This window comes from Callospermophilus lateralis, chromosome 12 (assembly GCF_048772815.1).
Source record: "Callospermophilus lateralis isolate mCalLat2 chromosome 12, mCalLat2.hap1, whole genome shotgun sequence".
NCBI classification, from domain to species: domain Eukaryota; kingdom Metazoa; phylum Chordata; class Mammalia; order Rodentia; family Sciuridae; genus Callospermophilus; species Callospermophilus lateralis.
Genome location: NC_135316.1, coordinates 25,713,336 through 25,735,486, shown reverse-complemented (window position 1 = coordinate 25,735,486; position 22,151 = coordinate 25,713,336). Strand labels below are relative to the sequence as shown.

The window sequence follows — 22,151 nt, the reverse complement described above, 5'->3', positions numbered from 1 at the left end:
TTGTCTTGAGTGCAGCCTGCGTTTTCCACCCTGCTTGATCCCATCTCTGAGTGATAAATGGAAGGAACTCAGTGTTGCAAGTTGGGGGATTCACATCCTTGTTATAGAAATTTTTTCCCCTTTTAAAAAATGTTTGTTTGTGTGTTTGTTCTTTAATGAAAAAATTAGCCTATTTCATTGATTGATTCTTGGTAAGATAATGTATATTTTTTACTATCACATCCAAGTCTTGAAAGAACTATTTATATTTCCCATTGCATATTTATAGTTACTGTTATATTTTGAAAGAAAAGTTCTTTAAATGGAAAATTCATACCATTATAAGTCTATATATAAAGTAAAATGATAAAATGACACTAAAATCTTTTACTTAGAAACAAGCTGTTGGATTTTTTTTGTTGTTGTTGTTCAAGAGGGCTTGAAATGTAGATGAATGCAGATTATGAGTGCAGAACAACCTGGGGGAGGAGGTTAAGACATCATTTGACTAAAACACATCACAGATGGAAGCTCTGGGCAGAAGGTAAAAGAGCAGTGTGCTCTTCTATCTTGTAAAACACAAAGTCAGTGGAAGCCAAGAAAGTCCCCAAAAGAAGTTTGACTCAGAGAGTAAAGACCACTATCCACTTGCTTCTTCTTTAACCTGTAGGCTGAAGAATTTCCAGTTTGGGGAAGGCTCCAGAGAAAGGGAACTATGAACTATGTGGGAACCTCAGAACCTAGAGGGAGCTTTATTGAAAAGCATAGGGCAACTGTGGTTTTTGGTGGAAGGTACAAATGAAGTTACCTCTGCTTTCCACTAGATGGCGCTTGAGGAAAGGAATTTTGACTAACCTAATTTGGACATCAGCTTGGTCCTTCAAAAGTCCTTGTCTAAATGAAGGCATTGTCTTACGTGTAGTTTGCTTTTAAGTAATCATGTTGCTGAGTGCCATAAATTTCAGCTTACAAGAGGATGAATGCTAAGCCTGTCAGTTAAGGCTAAGATCACTTTTGGTTGATATCTCCTTTGAATATCATTTAAATCTTTTGTAAAGTTGTATATTTCAGCATTCTCTGTGTGTCCACACTACCATGTTTTCTGCCAGGATTGGAAACAGGGCGTGGATTTGAGCATTGGAAGAAGTACACTAGAAATAAGTACTTGAAATGATAACCTAAAAGAACAAATAATATCCTCATTCTCACCGTCCCCAAGTAATTCCTTTCTCTTTTTTTTTCCTCCAAAGAAATAAAACATTGAGATGTAAGAAGAGTTTCCTTTAATTAATTCTCACAATGCTGTTCCCCTGTAGAGGCGACCACTGCAGTGAGTGAGTGAATGTGTTCATCTCTTCTTCTCGTGTTAACCCCGTGTCTTTGAGGCAGCAGTATTGTTTGGTGCTTTAGAAATGTACATAAATATCATCAAGCTATCTGTGTTCTTTATTTTTACCTATTCTGTGTTGGGGCACTCTCTATGTTGATATATATAGACCTAGTTAATTGTAACCACTGTACTCTCATGAGTAAATATAGCACATTTGGTTTATTATTCTACGAGTGGACATTTAGGTCTCTTCAATATTTCTCCATTGAAACACTGTCACAAGGAAGAATCTTTAGTCTGGCTCCTTGTGTAGAGTGGAAATTGTGCCAGATGTCTCTTCATGGTGGCTGTGCTACTTGTCAATGCCACTGGCAGTACCAAGAATGCCTCCCTTCCATATCTTGTCAATACTCGGTACCATCTAACTGGTTTTTGCTAATCTGATGAGTAGAAAACATTATCTCACTATTTTATTAAGTTTTTCAGTTTTTCTGTGATTGTTAATAAACCTGAGCATTTTTTTTTCCAAATGAATGACAGTTCCGGTCTCCTTAGATTGCTGATTCACTGGTTTATGTTCTTAGCCTGGTTTTCTATTGGCTTGTTCAAGTCAAACCAGTATATCTTGTTCTTTTATGTGTGTGTGTGTGCACTTGGATCTTGAAGAAGCCTTCTCCATGATAAAATCGTGGAGTAATCTTCTTTCTTTTCTCTTATAGTTTTAGGGGGTTTTTGAATGTCAAATTTTAAAATTACCTGGATTTTATTTTATTTTTTAAGTATAAAGTGTAGATTCAGTTTTATGTTGTTTTCCATGTGGGTGAAACAGTTACCCCAGCACATTTTTTTTAATATTTATATTTTAGTTGTAGTTGGGCACAAAACTTTATTTAATTTTATGTGATGGTGAGGATTGAACCTAGGGCCTTGAGCTTGCTAGGCAGGCACTCTACCGTTGAGCCACAACCCCAGCCCACCCCAGTGCATTTTTGCATGGTGGTGCACCTATAGTCCCCAGTACTCAGGAGGCTGAGCTGGGAGGAACACTTGAACCCAGGAATTCAAGACTGTGGGCAACATTGCAAGACCTCATCTCAAATAAAATAAAATAAATGAATAAAAATAAAAAGTCTCCTGTCCTGTGATTCATCATTGTCACTCCCTTATACATCCATCTGTGCCTCTCTGTGGACTCTTCTTAGTGCTCTGTATTTCCACATCAGTGTCTTACTGTGGTTTTGCAAATGAATGTCTCACAGGGTGAGTACTTCCTCTTCTTCATTTTTGTGGTCATCTTTGTGTTATCTGTATACCTTTGTTCATATAAATTTTAGAATCAATTGGTTTTCAGAAAATTTGAGTTGCAATTTTTTTAATCACATGCATTTCTTTACTTATCTAGTCATTCAGTAAATATTTTTTTGAGTATGGTATGTACATCCTAGGATAGCATAAGAACTCTAAAGCTATTATAAGAACTGTGAATATGAAGCAAGAAGCTCAAAATACAGTCCTCATCTTTGTGGAATTTCAAGGAAGACAGCAGTGAGTGCTATGAAGAAAAAGAAGAAAGCTGGGGAATGGGGCCTGGAGGGAGATGTGAAGCTTTGTTCAGGATGAACAGGAAGGACTGAGGTGGTACCAGCATATAGAGGCAGGGGAGTGAGCTCTAATGATCTCTGGAAGAACCTTCCCACAGACAGCACAAAGGCCCCAGGAGGAACCATGCTTGGGAGGTTTGACTGGAAAAGGGGATGGAATTGGAGTGGAACCTTGTGTGGGCCTCCCAACTAGGGGCCTGTGCTAAGGTCTTGGTCTCAGGTTGGGAAGGCTGGGGAAGTTTTGTGCAGAGTGACAGGATCAAATTTATTCAGTAGCCTTACCCTGGTTGCTGTGTGGACAACAGACTGTAGGGGGCGCTATAGGAACATAATGCTGGAGGCAGCCATTCTGCAATCTTTGTAATGTTTTGAATAACCAATTAAAAAAAAAAAAAAAAAAAAAAAAGAAAGAAAGAAAAGAAAAAACAGCCAGGGACATTAGCAGGTCAGACAGTTCCCAGTGATAGACAAGGAACCTGGACACTGGGTTCCTAGAGTAACTTGGAGAAGAACTGTCCTCTTCCCATCTGTGAACGTCATAGATCATTTTTTTTTCTGGGTCTTTTACCCAATAAGGTTTTGTCATTTTGTTTGTAATGTTTTGACTGCATTTTTTTTTCCTTAGAGAAGTTTTAGGTTTATGGCAAGATTGGGAGGAAGTACAGAGATTTCCTGTATATCCCCTGCCTCACCCTTGTGCAGCTTCCCCAACATCCACATGCCTTACCAGAGTGGTACCATTTGTAACAATAACAAGTCATTGATATATGATGGTTACCTAAAAGTTCAGTTTACATTAGGGTTCACTTGGTGTACATTCTGTGGGTTTGGACAAATGTGTGACATGTATCCACCATTAAAGTGTCATACAGAACATTTTCAGTGCCCTAAACATTCTCTGTGCTCTGTATATTCACCCTCTCTTGTCTTCCCTGGCTGTTGGGTTTAGTCCTAGGCCTGGCAAGGGGAAGGGACACTCCCTCAACTTCAATTTCCTACACAGCTTCCTCTTTAATGCTTTTTAACTGAACTATTTTCCCATTAAAAGCCTGTTTTACCTGGCATCTTTATTTTTCCTATTGTGTTAGCTTCCCATTATTGTAACAAAACACCTGAGATAAACAGCTTATAAGGAGGAAAAGTTTATTTTGGCTTACAGTTTTAGAGGTTTGAGTCCACAGTTGGTTGGCTTTGTTGTTTTTGGGCCAGTGGTGAGGCAACACATTGTGGTGGTAGTGCGTGGTAGAGGAAATTGTCATCTTGTGGTGGCCAGGAAGCACAGGAAGAGTGTGAGCAAGAAAGAGAAGGAGCAGCTAGGCTCCCAATATGCCCTTCAAGGAATTCCACAGTGAACTACCTTCCTTCCGTTAGGGCCCTCCTCCTAAATGATATATTACTTCCCAATATCACCACAAGCTGTGGACTTAGCCTTCAGTACATGCATCCTTGGGGAACATTCCATATTCAAACAACTATAGTAACTATCTAAAATTTCTTACAGTGTCATACCAAACACATTATAGGCTTTCATTAGGGGAGCACAGAAGGTAAAATATACTAAGTGAGGATGCAGCAGGGTCTTTAATCAGGCTCTTCCCATGGCTGACTTGGGCAGGAGATGCAATGTTTGGGTGTACCATTTAGAATAAATGTTTTTATATTATGTATACTAGCATGTATATGTATTTTTGCATTTACGCATAGTTGGATTTGTAAGTTAAATGCTTCTGTTATGTATCTCCATTCTGTTAAGGAAAAAAATCACAATTTCATCCAAACAGATCTTCTAGATGAATACACTCAGGCGTAATCATCAGCTCCATAAGGGCAGGTGGCACTCACCAGCCTGGAAATTGAATGGGACTTGTTTTAGTCATCTTTCTGTTATTGTAAGAAAATACCTAAGATAATGAACTTATAAAGAAAATGAAGTTTGTTTTGGCCCACAATTTTAGAAGTTTCAGTTCATGGTTGGCCTCATTGTTTTGGGCCTATGTTGAGGTGACACATCATGGCAGGAACTTGTGGAGGAAGAAAGCCCTCACCTCATAGCCAAGAAGCAAAAGAGAGAAGAGGGCAGGCTCCACAATCTCCTTTGAGGGCATGCCCCCAATGGAGGGTGTATTCCCAAGGGTCTAAAACCTCCTTGTAGGCCCCACCTCTTAACGGTCCCACCACCTTTCAATAGAACAACCCTGGGGTCCAGGCCTTAACACATGAGCCTTCGGGTGACGTTTCAGAGCCAAATTATAACAGGGTTCTATAACTATTACTCCTTAACTATTCCCCCATCTTTCTGTGGGTGCCTGTAAGTATAACTTTTGAGTTTACTCTTTAGCACCAGACATATACACAATTTTATATATGTGGGAATAAATATCAAATCAGAAAAATTGACATCAGTTTCTATATTTTCTTTGTGTTTTATTTGTTTCATGATCCTGGAAGTTTTGAAGAATACAGGCGAGATATTTTGTTGTCTCTGTTGGAATTTGTCTGGTGTCTTCCCCAGAATTAGACTGTAATTGTGAGTTTTTGGAAGAAAGATCATTTTCATTTTATCATATCAGCAGCCCACTATAAACACAACTTGTTTCATTTGATTGTTGGTGTTGGCCTCAGTTATGTGGGTAAGGTAATATCTGACAGGTTCCCCTGAAGCAGGATTGCTTATTTTTTCCATCTTTTTCAACAACATTCCTTGGAAGGAAATAGATGTGTGCCCTCAAGGAGCGAGGACTTAGAGAATGGAAACGCTTAAGTCTAGAGGAGCCTGAGGACACAGGACAACTGAAATTACCCAGAATTCCGTGAAAGGAAGGTTTGCCTCTCATTCTGTTGATTTACGTATTCTTTCAGTCATTGGAATCAGCTGGACTTGTGAATGGTGTTTTGTACTGGGCTAAAATTCCATAATACTATTGTTGTTGCTCAGATTGTTCCACTTTAGCCATTGGGAACTCTTTCAGTTGGCCTCTACCTCCATCATCTCAGGCTGTTTTTTTTTTTTTGTTTTTAGCACTTCCATACTTTCCATCAGTACAAGACACTCCAGGATCATCTTGCTTTATTTTGTGTCCCAGTCCCTTAAATCAGCCATTTCTTCAAAAAGCTATGGTTCCTTTTATTAGAGAATGACATTAAAACCAAGGTCTGGGTGTCAGGTGTGCTCATTACTCTTTTGAGTGTTATTTCTTTTAAGCCTTCTTCTCAGCTGACTGAGCAAGAAAATATGTGTGTCTGTTAACCTTGTGTCATGGTTTAACTATGAGGTCTCCCTCCAAAACTCATGTAGAGACAATGAGAGGGCGTTCAGAGGTATATCAATTGAGTTGTGAGAGCCTAAACCTAATCAGAACATTAACCTACTAATAGGAATTAACTGAGAGGTACCTTTAGGCAGTCAGGATGTGAGGTGGGTCCCTGGAGATATGACTTTGGGCTATATATTTTGTCCCTGGTGAGTGGAGCTCACTGTCTGCTTCCTTTTCTGCCGTGTCCTGAGCTGCTTTCCTCCTCTGCACACTTCTGCTGTGATGTTCTGCTTCACCTTTTGAGTCAAGAGCAATGGAGTTGGCCATCTATGGGCTGAGACTTACAAAACTGGGAGTCCCAAATAAACTTTTCTTCCTCTAAAATTGGTCTTGTCGGGTCTTTTGGTCACAGGGATGAAAAGGCGAACTAAAACACCATGTACAGATACAGATCTGTAAGTATTTGTGTATGTAGCCAGCTCAATCAACTAACTAGGTCCTCTTGTTTGATGTGCATTGTAAATCAGCTTGTCCATTTAATAGCCTGCCTGTGGAGACTCTGACCTAGCAATGTTGAATCTTCCAAATCAGGAAGATCATGGATCTCCCCAAGTATTGATGACTTTAATTTCTCTCCATGATGCTTCATAATACGTATTTTGTTAAATATGCCCATAATTATTTTATGTTTTTGTTTGTGCTTGAGTATGTGACCTTGTTATGGATGGAATCCTCACATTAAACTTTTACTTTCCAATTGTTCATGCTGCTTTTTAACAGCCTATTTACTTACGTACTTATTTTGGTGCTGGGATCTGAACGAGAGCCTAAAACATGCTAAGCACAATACTGCCATTGAGCTACACCTGCCTATTTTTTATGTGTAGTGAATTTGCTCACATTGCATATTATTTTTAGTTTTATTTTAGTTCTGAGGGTTGCTTTGTAGACTCCTTAGGGTATTATACACTGACAAGGTGTCATCTGAAAATAGAGAAATTTTAATATTTGTATTCCATTTGTTCCTTGCCTTTGCATTGCCTAGGACCTGCAAAACAGTTACATAGGAGCAGTGAACGAAAACTTTCTTGCCGTGTTTCTAATTAAGATCAGGATGTTAAGCTATGTTAAGATATGTCAGCTGCAGGTTTTTCATAGGTGCACTTTATTGGTGGATGAAATTCTCTTACATCCCTAGTTTGCTGAGAGTTTTGTCACAAATGAATATTAAATTCTGTGTAATTTTTTCCTGCATCTATGGACTGATGATGGTGATATTTCTCCTTTGTTTTGTTACATTGGGAGAAAACGTGAATGTGAATGATACTGGCTTTCAAACGTTAACCTTTCATTCTTGGAATAAATCCTACTTGGTTCTGATGTATTGTTATCATTTTAATATATTGTTGGATTTGGTTTTCTCTATTTTGTTAGGGATTTTGTATTTTTATCTGTAAGGATGATTTATAGTTGTATTTTTTTTTTGAGAGAGAGAGAGAGAGAGAGAGAGAGAGAGAGAGAGAGAGAGAGAGAGAATTTTTTAATATTTATTTTCCAGTTTTCGGCAGACACAACATCTTTGTTTGTATGTGGTGCTGAGGATTGAACCCGGGCCACACGCATGCCAGGCGAGCGCGCTACCATTTGAGCCACATCCCCAGCCCAATATAGTTGTATTTTTTTTTGTAATTTCTTTGTCAAATTTTGGAATCAAGTTCATTCTGTCATTATAAAGTAAGCTGGGAGGCACTACTCCTCTGGAACATTTGGGTAGGACTGGTGTTATTTGAAATGTTTACTAGAATTCACTAATGAGATATCTGAACCTGGAGTTTTCTTTGTGGGATTTTTGTTTTGGTAATTATTTTAACTTTTTAAATAGATATAGGGCCATTTTGTCATCTTGTGTCAGTTTTGGTAAGTTCACACTTTTTAAACAATTTATCTTTTTCCTTGAAGTCAAATTTCTTAGCATAAAGTTATTTTTGAAGTTCACATATTATCTTTTTAGTTTATGAAGGATATGTGGTGATTTCCTCTCTTCTGTTATTCATACCGGCATTTCATATTTTCTTAATATTCCTTGCTAAAGATTTTTCGATTGTGTTAGTTTTTTTTTAAAAGCAACCTTTCATTTGTTTTCTAATTTATTGATTTCTTCTTTTTATGTTATTTATTTCCATCTACTTCTTTGAGACCTAATTTCCTTTTTTTTTTCCCCTTCCAAGTTTCTTAAGGAAGAAACTTAGGATGATTTTGATCTTCCTTTTTTTTTTTTAATATAAGCTTTTAAAATATAGAGTTTCTTCTAAGCACCGCTGTTAGCTCCATATCACAAATTCTGATGTATTGTGTTTTCATTATCATTTATTAGAAATATTTTCTAATTTTAGTTTGTTCTTTGATTTATGTATTAGTTATAAATGTGCTATTTTTCATTTAACATATTTAAGGATTTCCCAACTGTCTGCCAGTTATTGATCTCTAATCAAATGGCAGGAGAGCTTCTGAATTTTAAGTCAATAGGAACTTGTTTATTGGCCTAGCACATGACCTATCTTGATGGACATTGATTTGTACTTGGAAAGAGAATGTATTCTCTAGTTATTGCATTTAGTGGTCTATAAATGTCAACTCAATGAAGTTAGTTAACAAGGTTGTTCAGATACTTATATCCTTACTGTTTTTTTGTTACCTGCTTAATCAATTACTGGGAGAGGGGTGTATATATTTCCAGCTAAGGTTTGGACTTGTCTGTTTCTCCTTTCAGTTTTGTCAGTTTTGCTTTCTGTATTTTGTTTCTTTGTTTTTAGGGACATAAGCATTATGACTTTAATGTCTTCCTGATGAACTGGACCTTTTATAGTTACAAAGTGTTTCTCTATAGCAGTATTCCTTAACTTGAAGCCTATTTTGTATGACATTAGTGTAGTAAGTTTCTATTTTTTATGCTCACTGTTTATGCTGGAGATCTTTTCATTCTTTCAAGTGCTTCTTTTATAGGCAGATAGTTGGATATTTTTTCTAAGCCATCATTTCTGCCTTTAGTTGCAGTGTTCAGCTTATTTATATTTAATGTTATTATCAAATTGATCTGATTTAGTCTACCAACCTTCTGTTTGTCCCATTTGATTTTAGTTCTGCCGTTCCTCCTTTCTTTCCTTATTTTGGAATAATTGAATATTTTTTGTATTCTAATATTTCTGTTGGTTTGTTACTCATACCTCTTTTTAAATTATTATTTTAGTGGCCATCATAGGGATTATAACTTATTAGTCCATTTAGAAACTGGTCTTACTTTCTCACATATAATTATAATCATGTGCACAAATCATTTCACTTGCCCTTTCCATATATTTATATCTACATATGTTATAAACCCCATAGTATCATAGTTTTTGCCTTAAGCAGTCTTTTAAAGAAATCAGGGGAAGAAAGTACATAATGTATTAAATTATTTAAATTTACAATTTTCTAGTAAGCTTTCTTTAATTCTAAATTTTCATCTGGTGTGATTTATTTTCAGCCTAGTAACAATTTATCTTAGTTTTTATTACGCCTTCATTTTGAAGTGTATTTTTCCTGCCTATGTAATTTTGAATAGGTATCTTTTCTTTCAACCTTTTCAATGTGTCATGCCATTGTCTTCTGATTTTCATGGTTTTTGAAAATTGATTAGAATTATTTCTTCCATTACTCTATAGTTGTTCCCTGATATTTAAGTATCATTTTTTTAGTACCAGCTTTCAGTGTTTTCTTAAGTTTGAATATAGTCAATCCAAGTATGATCTTTGTATTTTTCTTGCTTGGGGTTTTCTGATCTACTTATACCAGTACATTTATGTTAAACCAATTTGGGAAACTTTTCAATCATCTTATTTTCAAATATTTCTAATTTTCTGACATTTGTTCTTTTCTCTTTCTGGGGCTCAGCTTACACATTTGTTGTGCAACTTGGTGATGTCTCACAGATTATTGAGGCTCTATTTGCTATTTTAAATTTATTTTTTTGTCTGTTCTTCAGATAAGACAATTTTATATTAATGTTCTTTACATAAGATAGTTTATATTAACATTCTTTATCTTAAATGACCTGTTCTTCTCTTATCTTCAATCTGATGTTAAGCTCATTCAGTAAAATTTTCATTTCAGATAGTTTGTTTTTGAATTCTAGAATTTTTGTTTGGTTCTTTTTTCTTTCTCTGTAGAGATTCCCAATCTGTTTATTTATTATGATCATGACTTCTCTTAATATCCTCAAGCTGCTTTAAAGTTCTTACCTGCTGATTCTAACATCTAGATTGGTTTCTAGTGACTGTTTTCTCTTGACTGTGGGTTAGTGGCAAACATAAGGCAACTATGTCTTCTCATGTATAGTTTTTGTTGCTGTTATTGATGTAGATGACATCATGTATTGAGTCTGGATCATGACATCTTCCTTTAAAAGGTATTGAGCTTTGTTCTGGCAGTCAGTTAAATTATTGCCCAATCCTTATAGTTTTGTCATTAATATTATTATTACAATCCTATTAGAGGAAGTCTATTTCAGTTTTGAATTTAATTTTAGGGTATATTTCCTTTCTCTAGAGCTTAGTCCTTAGACTAAGACAGGCTTTTGAATGTCAATGCACTCAGTAAGTTCTTTTAACCTGGCTTGGTGAATCTTCGATATTTTTCAGTGTTGTGTGGTCTCTGGCGTGGCTTGCTGTCCATCTCCTAGTGCTATAGCCAGTGATCTTTCTTAGGATGCCTCACCTGTGTATGTGCTGCTCGGTTTTTGGCTAAAGACCTGCAGTGAATGCTCATGACCTTTTCTGAAACTCCCTTTTTCATAGCTCCCTCTTTCCAGCTACCCTGCCCCACAAATCCATCTGCTTCCTCAGCTCAGTAAGAACGATCACCACTCTGCTTGGGACCATCTCCCTATTTTGAGGCTCTCAAGTATTCCTAAAGTAGAAAGCTAGGAAACATGGGATTCAACTTGTGAGTCTCCTTTCTTCCAAGGATCATAGTCCTGTGCTACTCCATGCTTGAAAGGACTGCCTCATATTTTATTCTATTTATAAATTTTGGCAGGAGGGCGAGTCAATTATCCTAGAAATGAAAAGCTATGTGATATTCAATGTTAAATGAGTTAAGATGTTAAAAAAAAGTTCTGTATAAACAATAAGTCTCTAAGCAAACACCTATATTACAGTGATATCTTTATTCAGCAAGGATTGGTAATCACGCAGACTTTTATGTATCAAAAAACTGACTACACACCACACACAAGAATATGCACATGTACACAAACACACACACACACACACACACACACACACACACACACACACAAGATATAGTCACTTTTTTCTTCCCTTAGTCTCTCCTGTCTTCACCCCACCAATTGTTTTCAGTTAAACTTCAGCTGTTCTTTTCTTTATGTAAGGGAGAAATTTATAGGAAAAGAAAGGAACTCTTGTAGTCTGTGGGTGGGAAATATTCAGTCTGTTTTTTTTTCTCTTCTTCAAGGTTTAACTCTCTTTCTATGAGGGAGCAAAAGTCTGATTATTCCCAAATGATCATTTTAGTGCTGCTCTACCTACTTTTGTAGGTGTTCAGGTGTCGTGATCCAGGAGCAAAGTTAAGAAACACCTGCCCCATCCCTTTTATTTCTGAAATACCATGGAGGGGTAAAACCTACAAGCTCACGCCAAGTCATTCGTTTTTATAAAACGTCTGGGGGGAAAAAACTGCTTTTGAAACAGTAATAACCTGCCTTTGATAAGTCTGTTTTGTGTGATTAAGAAATAAAGCCTGTTCCCTATGCTCCTATATCTATCTAGTGACTCTCCCATGCTCTACTCTGTAATCTGGAAGACTCTGGCACCCAGACTCTTAAAAGGGACATAATCAGAACAAAATTCTGTGTGTAGACTTTGTCAGAAGTCATTTGAATGCCAATCAAAATGGTGGCCCCTATGCTGAGTTCTTCCACAGTCATTATTAAAAGCGAGAAGCAGGCTAAAGTTAGGTAACAACTAGGCTTGAGCCCATGTGAACTTGAACGGAGAGATTCAGATGTGTAATAAGCATCTTTGCAGATGGAGGTTAAAGAAGGAATGTTGAGAACACTAACTACAGAAAGAGAAAGTAGATTCTACCTTGCTGGCTGCTATCACATCTCACAGGACTGTAACACTGCGTTAAGTGCATTTGCTATAGTTTGGATCTTGCATGTCCCCAAAGCCCCATGTGTTGAAGGCTCAGTCCCCAGCCTGTGGTACTCTTGGGGAGGTGGAGGAACATTTCAGAAGTGGGGCATAGAGGGAGGTCGTAGGTCATTGGGGGTGTGCCTTTGAAGGGATGCCTCTTCCTCTCTTGCTTCCTGGCCATGAGGTGAGTGCTTTTGCATCATGCCCTGATGTGCTATCCCCCAACCAAAGAGCTAAAAGCAAGATGTCCTCTGGATCATGGACTGGAACCTCCCAAACTATGACTCACATTAAATCTTTTATCTCAGGATTTGTCTTAGTGGTGGAAATCTGAATAACACAGCAAAACACCTGGTTTAGGGAGGTATTGATGTGGTTGTGTCAGTGTACATTTTCAAATTAGAAATTCTCTCTCCTTTAAGGGGCTACTTTAGGACTAGAGTGCTCTGAAATCCAGTATTGATAAAATTTTATTGTTTTCAATGATTAAGATGAATAAAAATTAAGTGTGCTTATGAATGGAAAAAAACTTTGCATATTTAAAAATTCTGATAACCTTTTTTGATTGTCCTTACTCCAGATTTTCTGAATGCTCCCCTCCCATAAACCCTTTAATTCTCACATCCCAACATGCTTTTATGTAGTAATGCAGAGAAAAGTAACAGAAGCTGAGAGAAATTTTATTTTTTCTTTTAAATGGAAGGAAGGAAAAGGTGGGATTACATTTTTATAAATATCTATAAATACAGAGTGATAGGCAAAATCTTCCAAATAAATAAATAAATATGGCCATATGCTAAGGGACACAAGGAACTGCAGGGGCTACCTTGGCTCTGCCAAAAAGAAGACCCCCAATGGCGGTCCTGGGTTTCTGAGATTACAATCAGTTTTCTACCAAAGTCCTTTTGGGATTTCCCATCTAATTATGAGGAAGGGGAGAGAGCATCTATAGCTACTGTACAAGACAATGTCCCCAACAGGAAATGAAAAGCATGAAAGAAATTATTCACCATGCCCCACTGTATATGCAGCTCTACACAGTTTGAGTATAGGAACTAGTCCTTCAAAATCATCAGGTCAAAGTCGTCGTCCAGTGTTTCTCTGATCAGGAAAAAGAATGGATCAATCTTTAGTCTGGGTACATGAAGGTGGCAGGAAAAATAAAAGGTGGGAAGAAGTTGGAATCTAGTTTGTTAATATTCTGCACTTTAGGTGGTCATTTTAAATAGAGGTAGGAAAAGAGGGACCGTGCAGGTAGAGTCTAAGTCACTGGGAAAGACTAAGATGAGGGCTGAGCGTTAGTTCCCATCCGGCACACCTCAGCTTTCTCTAAGTCTGGCTAATTTTTCCTCAGCACAGCACTGGGGCTCCTGGGACTAAAAGCTCTCTTAACATAATGCCCCAGGAACTTCCAAGTGGATGGAGAGCCTGCCATCAGCCTAGGAGTGCTGTAACTAATCCTGTAGCCACCTCTGCCTCTTCTATAACCTGGTTATTAGACTTCTTGCCCCAAGTCCTTTATTTCACTTCACTTACAAGAAAATTGTATTTTTTTAGTCCATGGAAAGTCCAACCCAGAGCAGTTGCAGTATCTCTGGGCCCCTTCCCCGACACATTTTTGAAATTCATGTCAAAGGTATTACTCAACCTGCAAGTAGAGGCATAATTAAATGCCTCTTAGGAGAGAGCGAATGTGTTTCCCTTTTGCAAAATCCTGTCGGGTGGGGTAGATTTTCATGAACCAAAAACTAATCTTATTCTTTCGGCCTAATTCATTAAAGCCAAAAATGGGGCCAAGGAATGAGGCAAAATTATCAGGCACTTAGGAACTAGTGCAGAATCACTCTTGGTCCTCTGGCTCTGGTTGTGTAAAAGGAGAGAGGGAGGCAGAGCGCAGCCACTCTGCAAAGGGGTGGAGCTTTCTGCTTCAGTTCCCAGAGCATTCTCCATGTTGTTTTGACCAGCCCACCTCAGTCTCCTTTGGTAGCTTTTCCCCCAGAGATACTCCAGGCAGAACCAAAACTTGAAATTAGTGTTCTCATCAACTCGCCTGGTTCAGCTCTTAATGTCAAGGTGTGCAAACTCAAATGCCAGTAGGATCCAGATAAGCAACACAGAGCGCTGGAGAAGCTGCTAGATGGCGCCTTCCCACACCATGAAAACCCAACCTGCCACTGCTTTTTCTAAATGCTAGACTGATGTAGAGGAGAGGCATAGGGAAGGGAAGTGGGGGTGGTTGGAATCCCTTTTCTTCCCTTTAATGGGACATTTACCTGATGGGGTTTCTTATACCAAGAAGCGGGGGTGTAGGGTGGGGGAAATGAAACCCCAGTACTCAGGCGGCAAAGGCTGATTCTCAGGGGACCTGCGGGAAAGGGAATGGAGGGAAGCAGGGATTGCACGCATCACCTCCACCTTGACCTTGGAGTGTGAAGGGGGCTGGGTCCTTTAGAGAAAGCTGAGTGGGCGGAAAGGTTGGTTAAGGAGGATTCTTTCCGGTTTCCCTAGATGAACTTGGGGAACGGGTGGCACCTTTCCACGCCCATGCCCGCTGCCTGCGTGTTGACCCTAGTGCCCCGGAGCACGCCCAGGGGGTCGCTGGCCACCACGCTGTTGTCTTCGGCACTCGGGAGCTCCTGGGAGCAGGAGGCCGGCGCCGGGGTCATGCGGGGCTGGGGCTTGAGCACGTTCAGCGGGTCCCTCTCCGAGTCGTCCTTGCGCTCCGGGTGTGCGGCCGGCGCGGCGTCAGGGTGTTGAAGTGGATCAGCTGGACGAGGTTCCTCCGGGACAGGAACTGGGAGTAGGGCGGCGGGTTCATGCCTGGCAGGAAGGCCCTCTTGGCCCGGCCCAAGCTGACCAGGAAGTGGTGCTGGGGGGAGTGGTAGATGTCATAGCTGTTCTCCAGCGTCTGGTGCTTTAACCTGCAGTTGTCTGGGTTGAAGTAATGCTGGAGGGGCGAGAGGGCAGTGGGTGAAGGCTGGCTGGGTGAGGGCCTGACCCCAGGCCCCCAAGGGCTCAGCGCCTGTGTACCCTGCCCCCCAAGGGCTCAGGCGCCTGTGTACCCTGTCCGAAGCTTGGGAGTGTTTTGCCTGTTCAGCTTTCACTTGGCTCCTTTCTTGGAAAACAACGGATTTCCACTAATGCACTCCAAGCTCTCCAAGCACTAAATATGGTTCCAGTCTTTAGACTAGAAAACCTGTGCTCTGGGTCTTTACAACTCAGTGCCTGAGACCTGGGCAGGCCTGGCACTTGGCTTGCTAGGGCTGGGCCCAGAGACGAACGGGGACACTCCTTGTGCCTAGTTTCTGGAGGGAGGGTTAACAATCCCCCCCCCCCCCCCCAAGTTTCCACCTTTTAGAGCTGTTTTGGCTGAAAGTTGGCTTGTGTGTGTCTCCTTGCCTGGAGAAAGGAGGAGATGGGATGTAGTGTTGGGTCAAACATGAATGAGGATACTGACAATGGAGAGAGAATGACCTTGGGGGATTAGGGACATGAACTTGCTAACATATGAATTGGGTTTAAATCCTCATTCTACTACTAGTACTAGGTTTTATTGAGTTCCTATGAGGGCCTTTATATACTATTCCACTTAATCCTCAAACTCCACAAAGTATTTGTACAGATGAGGATGATCTATATGCCTGTATGGGCTCAGCCGGTGTTTATCCACTCTGACCAGATAGATGTTGGTCCTGGGACACAGCAGGGAACAAAATAAAGTCCTCACTCTCAAGAAATTCCTAGTGGGTATGCTGGTTGGTAACAGAATCCTAGGGTAAACAATCCTTCTCTTTGACCATCTCAAAATCCTCTGGACTACACAGCAAGCTTTACTTGGGAAACCCTGTGCTTACCAGTCTTAAGGACCAGAGATCCCCACTAGGGCACAGGTAGTTAATTAAGAGATCTTTAATGGGAGGGAGCATCACAGATCATGTGGTCCATTCTACTTCACTTTTTCCAAGGGAAGAGACTGGAGAAGTGAGAGGACTTGCCCAAGGTCACAGTTGGTAACAGATTCCAGAAGACACCACTGGCCTTTCAACGTTTTCTAATCTATGTTGCAGCATGAATTTACACAACCTGAGAATCTACAAATACATTTAGGGGGCCACACTAGATGCAAAAGTAGAAATAGTAGGCAGAACAGACTGGAGGAAGCCTGGGCCGCAGAACCAGGCTGTAACCCCCACCCCATACAGGTGCACATTTGATACTTAGTCTGGATAAAGTACTAAGTGAAAACAGATCACCCAGGGACACTGCAAGTAGAGCCTTTAAACTAGAAAGTCTATGCTCTGCCAAAGAAATAATTGCAAATGGTGACCAACATAAAAAGAAACTCACTGATGCAAAAATGTTGCCTCTGAAATCCATACAGAGGAATCTGCTACTCATCACACCTGTGATCACCACAAAGCCAGCATCCTCTGATCTGATCAGCAGGGCACCTGTGGAGAAAATTATTCAGGTCACAGACTCGAGTTTCCACCTCATGAAACCTCCTTGTGGGGAAGACTTCACATAACTCCCTTCCTGCTTGTTCCCCCTCATTTCCTGTGGCCCCTTTCCCTGCTCATTCACCTCCCACTTCATCCTCTTACCTGTATGGGGACCATGGAGCTCACCACTTTCTTCTTTTTATTTTTTAATATTTTTTTTAGCTGTTGATGAACCTTTATTTTGTTCATGTATTTATATGTGCTGCTGAGAATCGAACCCAGTGCCTCTCATACGCCCTGCAAGTGCGCTACCGCCCAGCCCCAGCCCCAGCCCCAGCCCCTCACCACTTTCTTTTTCCTGTTCCCCACACACATTTCTCTTCTCTCCACCTGAACTGTATTTCTCCCCTTGCCTGGCGAATACCTCTTAATGTCTGTGGTAGTGGACATGTCCTCCCAAGCTTTTTGCTTTTGTTATTTTTTATTTCTATGCTAAGATGTCTTTCAGGGATCTAGCTTGTTTAGAGAGTCTCACATTTCCTGTCAAAAAACAAACAAACAACAACAACAAAAAAACCCAAACCTTTCCTTTGGCCTACCAGGGGATTTCTGTGTGCATCTCATTTGACTTCATTTGACAGCCCCCCCCCACCCCATGGTGGTGGTTAAGGGGGGTTTCCCAGCCAGGAATTAGAATCTGTTTTCTTCAAACACCCCCTGGAGAGGTTGTAAATGTCCATCATCTGTGCCTAGCAAGTGGTGGAGCCTCTGGGGGAGCCTTGGGGTGACTTGAAGTCCTGGGCTCCTCTCCTACCCTGTGAGGGCTCAATACAAAGACCTCTGGGGGGAGAGTGGCTGGGCAATGATTAGACTGAGCCTGATGAGGACTGAAGTTGGAATGACGTGGGACACAGGGCTGGAGGGTGGAAGCAAACCCAGAAGAAAGGGAACAGAAGAGAGCCAAGAAGAGCAGTTAATTTATTTGACTGAAGGTTAGCCTCCAGGGAAGCTTCTGGAAAGTGTGGTGAGGTGTGGGAGGTACAGAAGATATTTAAATTCCTCCAAATTGGTGACTGTCTATGTGTTTCAAATGTATGGTCAATTTTGTGGTTAAACTCTGAGGAAAAACATAAGGAATATATAAGAGGTAGTTTCCACCCTATGGCTTTTTAGTCCTATGGAGAAAAAAATTACACTTACTAATGATTTTGGAGTGGTTGCAGTCTAAGTGTTTTTCACATTTAGAATTCTCAAAATAGCTGTTATATTGCGGTTAATATTATTTTAGTAGTAGTAGAAGCATCCCAACTTAAATGATAAAGCAGGATTCATCACAAGTATGAGAAGGCAAAAATGCAAAATACATGCTGTAGGTCCCGAAAACACCAAGTTTCAGTGCCCCTGGGGTGCAGGGACTTGGACTCTGCTATCAATTCTACCACTTTAAGAACTTGTGGGCTCCTGGTAACTTTGTTTTAGCCTGGGTTTCCTCAGCTGTGAAATGAACAAAAGTACAGCCGTCCTGCCCACATTGTAAGTTATCACAAGGATTGAATGGGTTAATGGTTGCTAAGGGCCTTGACAGTGTTGGGCATCATGGTGCAGCTGACCTGCTGTTTGTGCCAAACCCACATGCGATCCTCATGCTGGTCTGATGCTTGGGGCCAGCACTGGACATGCTCCTGGTCCAGGGCCAGTCCCAGTAGAAAACAACCTGCAGCTACTGTGGGTTGGGGTGAAGTGGGGTGGGGTACACGGGCTCTTGAATCAAACCAATGTAAGCCAATGTGAAAGTTTAGAAAATGTAATTTAGATGGATTTTCTGCCCTTTGTGTTTTTAGTAGGCATGTTTTCTCAGTCTGCACACATCCAAGGGAAATTTCAGCAGAAAGAAGCAAAAAAGCACTCTGGCCGTGGAAGTCATCTGCTCTCCCCGTTGGCACCTGACAGGCTTAAGGAACATTATTTCAACAATGGAGGTGTCCCATGCCTCTGACCTTGGAAGGGCATGGGATTTGGGATCCAGATGTCCTCTAGGTTATTTACTACCTGTGTGGCCCTGAACCAGTTACATTCTTTAACTTTTGTTTTTCATGTCTGAAATGGAGGTGTTTAAACCACCTCTAGTCTTGCTGAGGATGTAATGAGATGAGTTTTCACCCATTTAAAGAACTTTCTAAATGCCATTCAGAAAGTAATTGTTACTATTACTGTTTCATTTCAATTTCTGCTAAAAAGTAGAACATTATCTGCTTATTTCTACTTTCATAGCCAGTATGTGATAAATAAGATGGTAAATGTAAAGGGTTTTGAGCGCCTCAAAAGATAAACTATGAAGAAGGCTTAAAGACCCTGAGTAGTTCAGCTTCCAGTACAGAAGAATTGGAGAATGGAGGAAGCAAAAATATTAGGATCCAGGAATTGATATTAACTAAGCGTGGGCAGGGGGTACAGCTCAGTGGTTGAACTCTTGCTTAGTATATGTGAGATCCCCAACACCTCAGGGAGAATAAAAAAGAATGGGATATTAATTAATAGTAATGAGCGTCTATTTCCTGTTGTTTCTACAGAGTTAGGTTAATGGAGAATAGGAGGGTGGACTTGTTCACTGTGGAACAAGTGTGTAGGTACTGGGGAAGCCACCTGACTTCAGCTCAGTGAACCCCAGGGGCTCTGGTAGAATCTCATAGATAATTTCATTTTATTAAGATCAGTGACTCCAAGAGGGGTTGAACACTCAACCCTTAATCAGTGATCTACTAAAACACAATAGTAAAAGGAATCAGATTTCACTGGAAATGTATAATTATTTGGGAAGGGAAAATAACATTTTTTTCCATCAGTGTGGAGAGCACTGCTTTATGTTTATCGATGATGTCATCCAAAATCTTTTACCAGACTTATCTACATGCATTAGTGTTTCTTCTTTCCTTTCTTGATAACTTAATCTTAATGCACACTTTTTCCCCTTTTTTAAAAATTCACCTGATAATTGATGGAACATCACCAAAGCTTATATAAATTAGGGAAAGTAAGTGCCTCTCCTGTAGCCCTGACTCTGAGTCACCCATCCCAAGCTAGTGTGTTCGTCTTCCCCCTCCCCAGAAAAAAACAACACTTGGATGGCTTGTATGTCAGACAAAACAAACCTGAACACAATTGTGTGTGTGTGTGTGTGTGTGTGCGCACACACACACAAATCTGAAGTCCATTCAGTCCATTTTGCTTCTTAGTCATTTTAATGCATCTAGTGTTGAGTGCATTCTCCAATGTAACTGGTTCAGGGCCACACAGGTAGTAAATAACCTAGAGGACATCTGAATCCCAAATCCCATGCCCTTCCAAGGTCATAGGCATGAGACACCTCCATTGTTGAAATAGAGATTTGATTGCTCTTTCATTTCTTCTGCTTGAACTACATTGGATCATCTTGTATTTTTCTGAATTCTTAGAGTAATTTTAACATGTTCTCCAAAAATAGAACACCCTTCTTCATACCCATCTCCCTTCTAATTCCTTTGTCTCTTACCTAGGCACACAGCAAAGGATGGTCATTTGAATCACAGCTACTTGACAGACTATTGTGGACTGTTATCCAACCTTCATCAAACCCAATCTTTAAAAACATTCTGGTTGTCTCATTTTGTCAATGAGGTTGCAGATAGCTCAATTTGTCACTGATTAGACACCTTTCAGCTCCACTGACCAGAACTGAGTACCTTTATGGGGCACCACTGAAGCACCTCATAAACCTGTTGGATGGATACATGGATGGATGGATGCATGGATGGACAGATGAGTGGACAAATAGATTGTATACCTGGTCAGACTCACCAAGACAATGTATCTGGGCAATCTGCCTTTAATACATTTCTTCTTAATAATTTTAACAAAATCCGAATACTAGAAGCTCAGAGTTGGAAAGAACCTCTGAATTCATCTATTCCAATCCTTGGAATGATACAGGAATCTTCATAACATCCCTAGTTAGCCCTGTTCAAAGTTGATGAACTAAAACTTAGTGTCTATTGATCATCTATCTGGCTTCTTCTCCTTTTAGATACCTTGCCTGTCTTTCTGTACATTTTTTTTTTTTTTAATCTTGGGACAAGGCAAAGTACAAGTGGTTTCTATTATGGGAAGAGTATTTTAGTCAAGACAAATTATTAAATTATTCGTGTTGAAAGAAATTAGTAAATACTAATTAGGGAGGTGGGCATACCTTTCTTTCTTTCTTTCTTTCTTTCTTTCTTTCTTTCTTTCTTTGGTACCAAGGATTTAGCCCTGGGGTGCTTACTTAACCTCTGAGCTACATCCCCAACCCTTTTTTTATATTTTATTTGGAGACAGGGTCTTGCTGAGTTGCTTAGGGCCTGGCTAAATTGCTGAGGCTGGCTTTGAACTCAAGATCCTCCTGTATCAGCCTCTGGAGCTACCAGGCATGTGCCACAATACCACCTTTCCCCTGCCCCTAAGGTTTTACAAAAAGCCTACAGATACCATTAAGGGGTTCAAAGCAAAGAGGCTACCAGGCTGGATTAGCCCTCTGGTCTACCCCAAGGCTTCCCCCCCAGGTAGACAAAGGAGAGTTCCCCCATTTCCCAACTTCCCAGCCTGAAGCCCCTACTCACTGTAGATGGTATGATGGGGTGTGTCATCCACTTGGCCGTCCCTGTGGATCTGCAGGTGGTAGCTGTTCCTGGCTGTGGCGGTGTACAGGTGAGTCAGGCCGCCCCAGTTGGAGGCCAACAGTGGAGAGGTGTTGGGATAGGCTCTGATGATGCGCGTGCTACAGACACCGCAAAGAGCCCAGACCAGAAGCCTGAGGTGGGTCCCCAACATCGCTGTTTTCTTTTCTTTTTTTTTTTTCTTAAATATTTATTTTTAGTTGTAGTTGGACACAATAACTTTATTTTATTTATTTATTTTTATGTGGTGCTGAAGATCAAACCTTCGAACATGTGAATTGAACACTCTACCATTGAGCCACAATCCCAGCCCCTAATAACTATCTTCTTTTTTTTTTTCTTTTTTCTTTTTTTTTAATTAATTTTTATTGTAGGTTGTTCAAAACATTACATAGTTCTTGATATATCATATTTCACACTTTGATTCAAGTGGGATATGAGCTCCCATTTTACCCCATATACAGATTGCAGAATCACATCAGTTGCACAACCATTGATTTACATATTGCCATTCTGGTGTCTGTTGTATTCTGGGGAAATTGCATGTAAATGGAAGGAGACCCTCAGGGGTATACAAAATTACATACAAGAGGAAGTGAGGAAAAAGGAGGAAAAATATAAGGGGGAGAAATGAACTACAGTAGAGGGGGTAGAGAGAGA

General features: G+C 40.2%; 1 pseudogene; it reads right to left on the bottom strand.

Moving 5' to 3' along the window:
- Positions 1–14,865: 14,865 nt before the first annotated feature.
- LOC143411294 (fibroblast growth factor 23-like) lies at positions 14,866–21,645 on the bottom strand (annotated as a pseudogene).
- Between the last annotated feature and the right edge of the window lie 506 nt (positions 21,646–22,151).